The following is a 13,919-nucleotide window of genomic DNA, read 5'->3' on the forward strand; positions in this document are numbered from 1 at the left end:
TACATAAACGGTTTAAATAATGAATTTCTCCAGGGCTGCCAGCCGTCGACTAAGCTGCTATAACTTGTACCGCCAAAAAATATCGCAGATGGACCTTCTCCCGTGCGCACACATATTATGGGAATTACGTGATTTGTTAATATATTTTACGTCTCGTGTACAGAATACATTTTTAAACCTATACATAGGTGCGTATTGTCACGAGGAAACACAATAGTTTCGACAAAGATAAATAATTATTTGACGAGGCTTCGTGTTTTATAGATAGAATATAGGTAGGTACCGATAGATAAAATATATTATATAATATTATATACAGTGACCTATATATAATATATTTTTTAGTTTGACAATATGATAAATCATATATTATTACTATATCGTTTAAGCGACTGATTTATAACTGTGTTAAATAGAAGACTTCTCGTTATTTACCGTATTACTACACGGGTATTATATATGCCTGCGAGTATAAAATGATTAAATATGGCCACAGCCGTAACATTTTTACATACGGATATTATAGACGTTCAGTTATACCTAACGATGATGTTGAATTTCCGGAAAATACAAAATATATAATGAAATGTGTGCACAACCCGTAATCATCTACTTACGCATAAGTTATAGTACATCTATAATATATATATATATATATATATATATATAAATGCATTTTTGTCTGTCTGTCTGTGTGTTCTCTGTGCATTCCTATAAATGGCTGGACTGATGTTGATGGAATTTTGTACAGAGATAGATTAGACCTCTGGGCAGAAGATAGGCCAATTTAAAAAGGCAGAGCATCAACCCCGGGAGGTGCTCAAACAGGGACATTGAGATTTTCGATGGAAATTTTTGTTTATAAGTAGTTGCCATAGGTTTTAAAGATATTATTATTATTTCAAACATATTATTCATATAGAGTTGACATTTTTAATGGGCAACGAAGTGCACAGGATCAGCTAGAATATTATAAATCGTATAGGCGTACAATAGCCGAACACAACGTGTACATTATCTAGACACTAGGACTGTGTAAATTCGTAAATAATAAATTTAACTATATGTATAAGCTGAAACCTGACTATGCTGTACAACTCGTACAGCTGCATTATTGCACTTGCAGCGCGTGATGTTTGAACGGCATTGTTCTCTCTGTGAATTTGAAATTACAATTAGGCATATTGCAGGTGTCCGTGCTAGACAATTTGAATTTGATACCATTTTCATAAATAATGGACGAGGACAGAAATATAATAATACATAATGTATTATGCATTTATACCTATACAGGGTGTCCCGTGAAGTAAGCCGTGACATTAGCCGTAGAGGGAAACTCGCCGCCCGGACAAAAACCGAGTTTTTTTCCGTTTCACCTATAAACTAAAAAAAATATTAAAAATCATAAGATTAATGAAAATAAAATGTTGAGGTGAAAATTTTCACAAAAATAAACTCTATAAAATGGCCATATTTAATTGTTTCAAAAATAAAAAAAAATATATAATTTTTTAACTTTTTTACCAAACAATTCAATTTAATTAAAAATTAAAATATGTGTAGTCCTTGTATCTGCGAGTCTAATAAAAAAAAAAACACAGATTTACGATATATTTATTATCTCAAGATATATCGTAATGGGTAAATCATCGAGGCAGGCCTGGACTAAGTGGGGGGGACCAGAGGGGTCGCGTCCCCAGGGCCCACAATGTTATGGGGCCCCCAGACAAAAATTAAGAATTCTAAATATCATTGTCACAAACAATTAAGTTATTAAAAAAATTATATCGTATAATATTAAATAGTTAAGTATGTTTTTGTGGTATGTACAGTATTTCACTATTATTTATAGTAATATTGAAAATGGTGATACTAGGCGAGATGCAAAAATTTTATTAAAATCTATATTAAAAAAAGAAACCAGATATTTGGCTATTTTTGAAATGATATATTAGAACGGTGCAATAAAACATCTGTTGAACTTCAAAGCAAAATGATTAATCCATTAAAAGCAGTTAACCTACTTATATCTTTGAAAAATTATGTGGCTAGTCTAAGAGATTTGTATAACACTTATGAAAATCAAACTACAAAACTAAGTTTAAAATTAAAAAAACATTTTAAAAATGAAGATAATGAATGACAAATTAAAAGAAAGTGTACAAATTCAACTCAGTCAAAAGATACTGACAAATTTAGAGTAGAAACACATATTATTGTAGATAAATTTGTAACAGAATTAGAAAAGAGGATAACCGCATATAACTATGTATCTCAGCATTTTTTATTTTTTTTAAGTTAAATATCCAGCCAGATTATGGTATTAACTTAAGCTTGAACAATTTCATATCTATGTATAAAGATGACATAGAACCTTCCATAAAAAATGAGTTTGTTCAATTTAGAGAATATTGGGATTTCAGTAAGCCACCATTTGATGCTTCAAATGTGCATAAAATATTAGATTGGTTTGAAGAAACAAAAATAAAAGATGTATTTCCTAATATTTTAATTGCAATTCGATTATACTTAACAATTCCTGTCACAAATTGTTCTGCTGAACGGGTATAAAGTTGGCATAAAAAATAAGTTTAGAACCAGTCAGACTCAAAAATCCTTAAAATCATTTATAATATTATCTTCTGGACATGATTTGTTACCATCAATTTATTTCCAAGAAACTATAAGTACTGACTTTTGCTCGTGACAAATCAAGAAAAAAATGTTTTAAATAAGAGTGCTTAATAATGTGTATTATTCATAAATTCATAATGTATAAATTATTTGTATGAAGTATTTAATTAAAAAACTTATGGAATAAGTTGAATATAAAAAACGTATGGACATTTTAAATATTATATTATGTGTAATAATTACAATTATTGCTTTTAAATGTTTTTCATCTATATATATATATATATATATATATAACATCTAAACAATTAAAAAATATTTTAGGTTATTTATTGTGTTACATTTTTAGTGCCTTAATGGGGCCCATTTTAACAATTTTCCCCAGGGCCCATTATTCTATAAATCCGGACCTGCATCGAGGGACACCCTGTATATTATGAAAACTAACACGTATTATAGAGTTGAAGGTAATACATACCCATAACAGTTACAAAAAAAAAATTCACTCTATAATGTAGATGTCTATTTGATTTGTAAGTTGTTTTTCGAAAATGATCGAAATAAAAAAACGTTCAAGTTATGAGTCTATAACCAACAGCGTTGTATGTAGATCACACTGTCAAGTCACATCCTGTATAAACGGTTTGCGTATACCTATAATATATCGCAATTTAAATTATAATATAATGTGACCCGGGCCAGGCACCGTGGCCGGGACAATAATAATAATTATTAACGAATGGATTATGTTTTATTGTCATTCAAACGAGTGGCAACAATTTAACGTGTACATAACTCTAAACGCGCCAGCCATATTACGCCTATTGTATAATAATAATAAAATGTATAACAATACAATATGATACAGTCATATAAATATACTGAGTAGATTAAGCAGAATATGACACTCTCACAGTCAAGGTCGTCCATGGTGCGGGGAGGGTGGGAGGCCCAGGACTTCGCAGTTATTACTTATAGATTTGGGGCCTCGCGTTCGATAAAAAAAAAAGAAAAAAGAAAAATCGGTTTCAAAAATAATACTATTCCATTGCATAAAAAAATGTTATTTCGCGTGGAAATAACGACGAAAGAATTTCTTAATAATAAATTAGTTATTTAGGTACCCACTCAATATGCGTGTAATAATTAAATAAATGTCGTGGTCAAGCATCATAATGATAAAATATTATGGTAATATACAGGCAAGTATGATGGAAAAAAGTACAAGCCCGCAAGGGATACAGTAATATACTATCAGAAACTCCTAGACCTTTTGTTCCGTGCACTATTCATTTACCTCGTGTATACAACCTTAAATATATATTTAATATGACGATATTTGCCCAGCATAAGCTAGCATGAATTTACAATCCAGGTTTTGAAGTCCACACGACACTCATTCCTCTCGAAATCAAAATTACATAATAGAGGGCGTGAGAAAAATGTCTTTCCAGCCCTTTCCTAGTGAAATTAAATTGATTAAATAAATTTTTTTTTACGAATACTTGACTTACCATTCCCGTAAATGTCCAAGCCTAGTTTCGAAACTCATTTGACAATTTTTATTTTTTACATCGCAAAATCAAAAATATATAAAATACATATTGTGAAAGGCCAGCAACAGGCATCGCCGGATCCCCCGATAGAAAAAATTAACATTTTGGAAATTTATTTTTATCATATTGAAATTCGCACGACATAAAATTTGATTTTAAATTTTTGAATTTACGCTAGGCTTCTCAATTATTTTTGCATTGTGGGCCTCGAAAATCATAAGAACGGTTCCTCAATATACATCTATATTGTATATAATTGTATACTGTATTTTGTATTTATATACGTGACCGATAAATGCAAAGGTTAGTTTTCGGAGAGATGAGGTGATCTTAAAAAAGTTTTAAAAATTGCAATGATTTTATAAGAAGCTGGTAACGATCGAAATACCAATGTAGGTATATTAATATATTATAGATATTCGAGTCTTCAGTATGTCCTGCAGGCCCGGCTCGAGGGGTAGGCAACATGGGCCCACACCTAGGGCGGCACTTGAGCAGCACTTTAGTAAGAGGGCGGCATTTTCAAAATACTGATAATATTATATATTGTTAGGGGCGGCAACATTTGATTTGGCCTAGTTCATACTATTTTTGCTTGAGCCGATCCCGAGTATATATGTCTAGGGGCCAGGGAGATATAATATGACAGACGAATTATTCACATGATATAGATTATAGCCTACATATTTATAACATGGCTTATGTTGGCTGTTTGACTATAATATTCTCATTATTCATCAGTCCTTATACGAGTCCATCGAACGCAAAAAAAAAATAAAAACAATGATTTATAGAAAATATTATGACTGCGCATGTGCACAGGAATCCTAGGGTTTGCATATTTGTTATGCGCAACCGAAAAAAGCTATAGAAACGAATTTGTTTCGTGTTACAACAGAGTCAATAATGTGTTATATTTTATGGTGCACATTTTTTTTTCATTAACTTTTATCAAAACGACAATCAGTTCTCATACCGTTTGATTACTCATTTGATAAAGACTCGGCGGACAGCTGAAGTGGCAGCGGGCCGATCGAGTATTAGAATGTACACTCGTGTTCCGACTTGGATGCCTCGTGTCAAGACATTGTCCGCAATTTATTTCACGTCGTTCTTATTTTTCAATATATTCTCAACATATTTTATTAATTCTTAATCGACCCGGTAGAAAAAAAAACGTTTAGTCCGCGTGTTCATTCAATGATTTTCCAAGTGCATATAAGTGTTTGCTTATTCTGTGCTTTTTTAGGACTACGATATTATATTATGTTCTCTGGCCTAATCGTGCCACACACTATTACGACGTTCGTACCTATATGATATATTATGATTCATTAAAATAGATATGACATTTTCGTATCCGCAATGAGGACGATATAGAGTTTGTCAAAAATGCCTCCAACTAACTTATGGACACGTCTCGGTGAATAAACCTAATCTCATATTATTATTGTTGTTGTAGCGAGACGACTAATTCGTTTACGGGCGCGACGGCGTGTATAGGTTGCGCTTACGAGCCCGTTCTCGTTTCGAGTGGCGACCACTTACGCGCAACCGTGTAAGGTACACATATACGGTGCGCGCCAAACCGCAAATGTTATAATATTTTACACAGGTATGGCGGCGTAATAATGGTGGTGTCAAACATAACCAAATCCACGCACGGTCGTTCGTGTACAACACCATAATATTGTATAGCACGCGTCCGCGTGAATATCATAATATTACGATCGTTTACACGTTTTTGCGACCGCCGAAACGATCCGCGTCACGGCGGGCCGACCTGGAAATAAAACGAGCGAAAAAATTATAGCGAAAAAACACGCATATACGATAATCGGGCCAAAGGCGGTGGCGGCGTGCGCGCTCGCGGATCAATATCGGCCCGGTGACGGATCGCGGCGAGTCGAACGCGCCCGCCGCACAGCTAACGCAGCCGCCGATATCGCACCGCCACCAGTCACCGCCACCGCCTCTACTGCTGCTGCCGGTGCCGCCGCCGCCGCTGCTGAAACTACGCTGCACACACGCGAATAATACGTTATTATAAATTGTATTATAGTAAAAATAATAATAATCATCGCGGTGTGCGCATCACGACGCATGCTCGCGAGTCGCGTGGCCCAAGTCCAAAGCAGTGTAGCGGCGGTCTAAACGAAACAATTACAACCGAAAACTCGATTGCAATATAATTAAACAGAATATTATAATATACTGCACTTCGGTCGGGTTTCCGTCGCGGCGTCGACGCGTTCCTTAATAACAATATTGCATTATACGCGGGCTGCGCGCCAAAGTGCATACGGGCGACATTTGGCGCAAAGTTCGTTCGGTCGACTCGGTTTCGCGAAAAAATTAATTTGAAACCCGACCGGGAAAACCGGCCGCCCGCCCGAAAGAGTCCGTCTCGCGCGCGCGTGACGCTATAGTCGCGGACGCTATGACGACCGGCGCCGCCGCCGCCACCGCCGCCGCCGCAGCTACCACCTGATCGCCGCAGACGACGTGGGCCCGCAGCACTATGACGACGACGATTCGCCGCGGTTGAAGTGGTCGACCGTCCCGACCTTCCGCTATTCCCGGATCCCGTGACGCACACACGACGTCCAAGGTAAAATATGCACACAGCACACATATAATAAATATACCTTTTCACGCTCAGTCGTGCGTAACGCTCGCGCGCTTTACGCCTGTCGATGATTTGTATTTTTCCGCCGCGCGACGACAATAGTATAAGACGACATAATTATCATAATATAACGACGATGTTTTGGCGTTGCTGCTGAAATTCGCCGCCGCCGCCCCCCCCCTACCATTTAGTTATAGGCGCACTTAACGGCGAGCTTTTGGCATTATTGGAGCAGAAGATGCTTCGACGACGACACTAATATTGTTATTACGACGATACAGCCCGCGGGGTCGTCGTTGATATTGTATTACACCATTATGGTTATCGCGTTATGCCAGACGCTCGCTGCGGACCGCGGTCGTGGTCCCCCGCGGTATTCGACCCTCGTGCCCCGCGGCCTACAACCCTCTCCCGGGGAAACGGTTTTAGCGTAACAACACACCAGTTCGCGCATATGCTTCGAATAACGTGTGTACGTAAAAACTATATTATATGTTATGTATTATATTTTGCGCGCAAGCGGCGTGCTAAACGCTTAGGGGGGAGGAGCTTTCACGAGGACGGTTCCTCGCGCCGATTAATATTCTCGTCGTCTCTGTTTAAATAGACGAGTTTTTTGAACTAATAATGAATAGCTACGAGAAGAAATATTAATATTTACAGAGTGTTGAGTCGGGAAAGTTTCGGAAGGCCACACTATACCAATAATAATAATAATATAATATACTGTTCTCTCCGAGCACATGCTGGCGCCGCTGCGGTATAATTGAGTACTTTTACAGTGTTATCGATGTTTTCCTACTTGGCTAACTTTTGGCTTATTACGTTTACGACTTTCGTGACTTGTCGTCGCCTTGTGGCCTATATTTAAACGAAACAAGTCCGACGACACAAATTTAACGTAGCCCGTCCGTCGCAGTGTTTAATAATGTCACCGGCAAGGCAGCGCGTACGAACATAATGTCATTTTTCTTTTCGTGCACAGGTCGAATTCAATAACCGATTATTAATAACAGCTCCCTAGTCTCCGGATATGGTAAAAATATAAGAAAAGTAAAAAAAAAATATATTAAAAAATATCGACACGTCACGCTTCGTTTGGCTATACAGCACTCACTTTATATATAGGTTACTCGTATACGCTGAACATAGATTAAATTTTGGCTGCAAGCTGCGCGTGTGACACTGTAATAATATAATAATATATATGGTTCGAGTATTAATTTTATTTTATCGCAACATGGTATTACAGCGTATTTACACTATATGGGTTTTACAATGTACATATGTAGTAAAAAAAAAAATGTATGTATAGGTCCGACAACATCCGGCGTAACGCCATGACGTTAATCAGTCGGCCCGAGTTATGACGCTGTGGATTGTACAATCAGTTAACGTTTATTTCCGTCTTAAAAAGTAAAAACCAATCGATGGTAAAATTGTGTACGTATATTGCTCTGGCCGGACGACAGTTTGCACTAATGAGTAATGATGAAACACGAGTATGATATTATTATTATATTCGAAATTCGCTATCATTTTGCGATTACGAATACTATTAGTTTCAATATAATACTCAACATGATTGCTATTTGATGGAAAACTTTAGGAGCGGACTTTAGATTGCTTACAGACGTTTGAAATTTCACTAAACTTAGAGCATAATTACTCCAACATCTAGTAAGATTTTGGCACCCGAGGACCCCCCTCCCCTTTCTATGTTGACTATGTATTACTAATGATTTATTATTTTATTCAGAGTTTAAAGACTGTATACTTCGTAATAGCACATGTGTTATGTTTAATACACCTACTGCGTGGTTACTAAAAATATAATTAAGTCTCTGTTATAGTGTTCCATATACATTCTGTACAATTTAATGTACGATTTTTTTATTCAGAAATAAAACATATTATATGCAAGCTGTACAGATGTACAATTATTATCTATATGTTATGAAAAAAAAATAATAATTAATATTGGCAATGCTTCAAGCATATGTATTTAGATTAGATACCGTGACGGAACGCCAGTTGCACGATTTAAATATTAAACAAATTAGTAATTACTTCTAGTAGCTGGTATACAAATTAAGCTCGAAAGCTCGGTCTTTCCTAAGTCAATTATTATTATAATCTTTACTATGGCAGATGGCTGTGTCTCTCGTAAAATAATATATAAAGTTATTTCTCGTGCTTAAATAGTATAGGTGCCAGCCGTAGTTATAACTAAGCTGCTCCAAAATTGAAATGAGTCGCGTACCAATAGCCTCTCGGGCCCCGGGACATAATATGTTATCAGGAAATACACAAAACATAGGGACAATGTTGGCTTTGACAATGTTTCGTAACAGTGGTGACCTTCCACGGCCGTTTGCTGAACAACATTTTTCGCCCTTGGTATTACAGATATAGGCACGTTATGAGAATACTGTATACTATCCTTATCGCGTATCTCTGATTCCAATTCTACTGCATGTATACGCATAATATCGCGGTATAAACCTAACCATTTTTAAGTTTCACATAATATATAGATACGCACGACAATTATTTTTCTTATTTGTTCGTAATAATATTGAATAAAATAATTGCAAAATATGCTTTACAGTTTTTCTATAAGACATTGTAGGTATTGTTGGTGGGTTTCGTCCCCTAAATATGTCTGCAATTTGCAATTGCCCATGTCACGTGTCGCCAACCTCTATTATAGCTTACGTATTTTATTGTAATATGCATTAATAACAATAGTCTTAACTCATAATCGAAAATATTGTTCATATGTCATATTGTATACCCGCGGTATATCAGCTTTTATGTATAATGTGTATGTATGATCATATTATAATATTGTTCACGTACCTCCTTACTTATATAATATTATATTCCCATTTTTCCATTTTCCCATCTTTTAGTCAACGCAAATCGCATATTTTAAATTTAAACATAGGTACCTACCTATTATAATATTGACACATATTACGATCAATAATTGTAAATATTAATAGCTATACCTACTACATAGTTTTGTTTGTACTCATACGATATAATAAATTTAATACTATGTATATAATAATACGAAAGGATAGATTTTATGCGTCGGTTATTGTTTTTTACACGCGTAAGGCGAGCTGGCGCCTATATATACAATATACTGTATATATAAGTAACCTCTGTGGCTTTAAGGTTTCTGCTCATCTCTGCCGAAACAATGGCGATATTATTGCGAAAATCGTTTCTAAATATAAGTAAGACCCAGGAACGTGCCTCATGGCAGCTGTTTTCATGTATACCCACGATCTAGTGCGATTTTTAATCAGAATGGTAACCCCATAAAATACGTAAACAGCACGTGCGTATTATTATTTATTTTTACCATCGTCAAATTTAATCGCACTCAAAAAACATCGATTTTTATTTGCAAGATACAATTTTAAAAAGGCATATTTGGTGAAGCATAATATATATATTCTATACTACAATTAGGTACGTTTTTATAACTTCTATCTCACATGGCTACATTGTTCTAAACTCGAATAAAGACTAAAAAAACAAGAAATAATTGAAGATTTTAAGTCGGTCGATCTTATACAATTTTAATGACTTATCACTCAAACTGGATAAACGTCATAATTTCATGACATAAAAATTTGTAAACAATTTCTTCAGCTGCGTAAGCCAGACAATTCATTAATATTATAAATACCCTTACATTTAAAATTAACTTAAAACTCGATATGCTCGATATACAGTTTAATGTAACCAGTACATGTAGGTATAACAATACATTATTTATGTAATGTAATATAATTACCTTCTGTGAATATTCTAATTAATATTTGATTCATATTTTAACATACGGCCGGTTTATCTAATGAAGATGTATATTTTTCCTTAAGAATGAGAATTAACATTTTTTAATCGTCGATGTGATATGTATTGCAGTTTTTATTGTATTTTCTTCTTTTTTTATTGTGCATTAGAATAAATACCTAAAACTCATTAAAAAAAATAATTCGAACGTGTTTTAACCAACTTTAATGCAATTAATAATTAGATTAAGATACCGTATGCAAACAAATATTCAAAATGTTTTTACGTTCGTCTTGTATCTACCTATATTATAATATATACATGTTATGCAACGTCAGTTAACGTTTTTTTCAAAACAACAACAATTATATTATATTACAATGTCTACCTACATGAAATCGACTTTCCCACATTTTTTATTTTATCCCCCTAAATTCTAAAAAAATTGGTACTAAAACAGGAAATGAAATATTTTAATTTTTGGAGAACATAAAATCAAAACATTAAAAATCTCTGAATAGTCGATCTCAAGTAGACTTGACGAAAAATTAAAATATGTTTTTAGAATTCTTATCGCATCACTTGATCAATCGGTACGTTGGAATGAAAACACATCTAAATTCCTATGTTCCACGTGTGTTTAACAAAGACAGAAAATCACCGCTTCCAATCCCCTTAAAATGATCTATGAAAGTCGTTGTGCTGATTTGTTGAATTTTAACCACTTCTAAAACGTATTATAATAATATAATATGCTGACGTAAAAATTGATTATCTGTATAACTGTATATAATTATACCCACATACGACTTACAATATTATATGAGTCTCTAATTGTTTATCATAATATAATATTGTATGTGTATGAATGTATAACGAAATATTATATACATCGGAGTATAATATATAACGTTTAGGAGTTACATACAAAAATTGTTGTATTTTATTAGATACCTAAGGTATAATATAGGTATACTACACATAAATATGGAAATTAAAATCTATATAATATTATTATATTATTTATTATACTATCTTGTGTGATAATGCGCTGAAATATTTAATTTTTTTAAAGTATCTCTTCAGTCTGAATGAGACATCGTTCTAATGTAAGTCTTTATATTATAAATATTGTGCAAAAAAATACTTTTAAATATCAAAAGACTCAATTTTTATACTACGCATATAGGTGAAAATGTTATAGGTGATGGATTTTTATGACTACGCAAAAAAACGAGTTGAACTTACACATTGTGCATTTATATTTATTTATAGGCTATGAATAGAGAGATATGATCTCGCGTAGTTTAGAAAACTCTACGTGCAAAATTCAGATAGGTATCCGCCATTATTACCCACTATTGAATTGTTCGCAGTTCGTCCGGCAAAACAACAATATTACTGTTTATCTTTGACAACCTAGCTATTGTACGCCTACATTGTGTAAATTATAACAATATGTATGACGCTATATTTGTCTATTATATTATATCCACCGACGACTTGCTTTTCAAAGTAAAATATTTTTACTAAAAACACGAGTTATAAATTATATTCCCAAAATATATAGGTTTTGAAATTTGAATATATTTTTTTAAACAATATAATATAATATTATATTAAATATTATATTTAAAAATAATATTTAAACTGCAGACCATAGATAATTATGTAATTCCCCGATAGAGCCAATTTTTGTTTGTATTCCGATACCGATTCAAATAATATATATTATGAATAATGGAATATATTGTATATGATATATTATATAGGTAATATAACCTAATGACGCCCTCCATCTTGATAATTTCGTATGTTAAGTTATTGTTAAATATCTGCATTTATATATGTGTATATATATATATACATATGTATAAAAATGTTTTTGATATTTACATTTATTATAACAAGCTGCAGATTAAACTCAAATTATTATAATTCCTAACTTTAGTATTTCAAATTTTGAACGAATCGATGAATATACCTACCTATACTTACAGTACTAGTACTCGTCTAATAGTTATAGTTAAGTAAATAACATCATGGACTTATTCACACCGTTTTGATAAGGTATTGACTACCAATAAATTGATAACAGCAATAGTACCTAATATTTTATGAAATATTATTATTTAATATACGATTTGTTTTTGGTGAGAAATAGTTCAACCTTCAGAATTCCGTACTACTAATAAAAAAATAAAATATCATATTATATACGTATATAATAAAATATCTTTAGAAATGTTGGCTGACACACGGTCATCTCTGCTTAGAATCGTTTCACGTCGCATACAACGATTTATCATTGAATTCAAATTTAACACATCCATTACAGTGACCTACGGAATAACGAGATGCACTCGACACCTGCAGCTACTATATAATATAGCAGATCAACCAGTGATGGAAAATGTAGTGTTTGAATGCATTTGTGAACCTTCACATCCCTTTTTAATTGCATTACTTTTGTAGAACGTGACATTTTAATTGCACCGATATTTTTGATAATAGATATCAAATCTACAAAATGTAAATTATATACATGTATACATACAACTTCTACTAATTATACATAATATATAGCTATATATACAATCTTTGTACATGGACAATTTCCTTACCCATATTCCTTTTTTAATTCAGACACGTCTTTATATCTATAAAATAAAAAATTGAATTCTTTGTTCTTCGCCTACTGATTCTATTATGCTAGTTTTTCTGTTAAACATATTTCATTCTCGTGGATGGACATCGGACACTTTTCCCAATTTCTCCTTCTTCACTATGATAACCTAGTGAAGGTTCTGAATAAAATCTTGGTAAAATAAAGTCACGTAATGTTGTATGGATAAAATAATATGATGTAAAAATAAAAAATACTAAATAGTAATGGCATTTGAAATAAAACTGATTTCATTTCACCTGTGGAAACAATAAAGATTACTGATTGCATAGTGTTACATAATGTTTACAAACAATGTTTACTGTTTTCTGATAAGGTACCTACTATTATAATATAATATATTATATTATTTAACTTATATGATTATAATTTGTATTATATATATATGTCGCATCCACATAGTGAAACCACTCATTTCATGAACTGGATATCCAGATAGTGAAATTTGTCCAGACCGTGAATTTTGACGAAAATACATTATATGGCCATCCATTTCATGAAATGGACATTACCTATTTTGTGTACTTTGTGTAATTGTTGTAAAACAAAATTGTTATGTCATGTAGTAATAAATAATTATATTATACCATAGTATAGTATA

At 33.2% G+C, this 13,919-nt stretch overlaps 1 protein-coding gene across 1 annotated transcript in view; it reads left to right on the top strand.

Annotated features, from left to right (window-relative positions):
* Positions 1 to 6,076: 6,076 nt before the first annotated feature.
* The window catches only part of LOC100165050 (endothelin-converting enzyme homolog), a 15,501-nt gene continuing 7,658 nt past the window's right edge, over positions 6,077 to 13,919 (top strand). The window contains exon 1 of the mRNA XM_001944575.5: positions 6,077 to 6,801. The gene's annotated coding sequence lies outside the window, so the exon portion shown is untranslated. The remainder of the gene's footprint in view (positions 6,802 to 13,919) is intronic.

This window comes from Acyrthosiphon pisum, chromosome A3 (assembly GCF_005508785.2).
Source record: "Acyrthosiphon pisum isolate AL4f chromosome A3, pea_aphid_22Mar2018_4r6ur, whole genome shotgun sequence".
Taxonomy (NCBI): Eukaryota; Metazoa; Arthropoda; class Insecta; order Hemiptera; family Aphididae; genus Acyrthosiphon; species Acyrthosiphon pisum.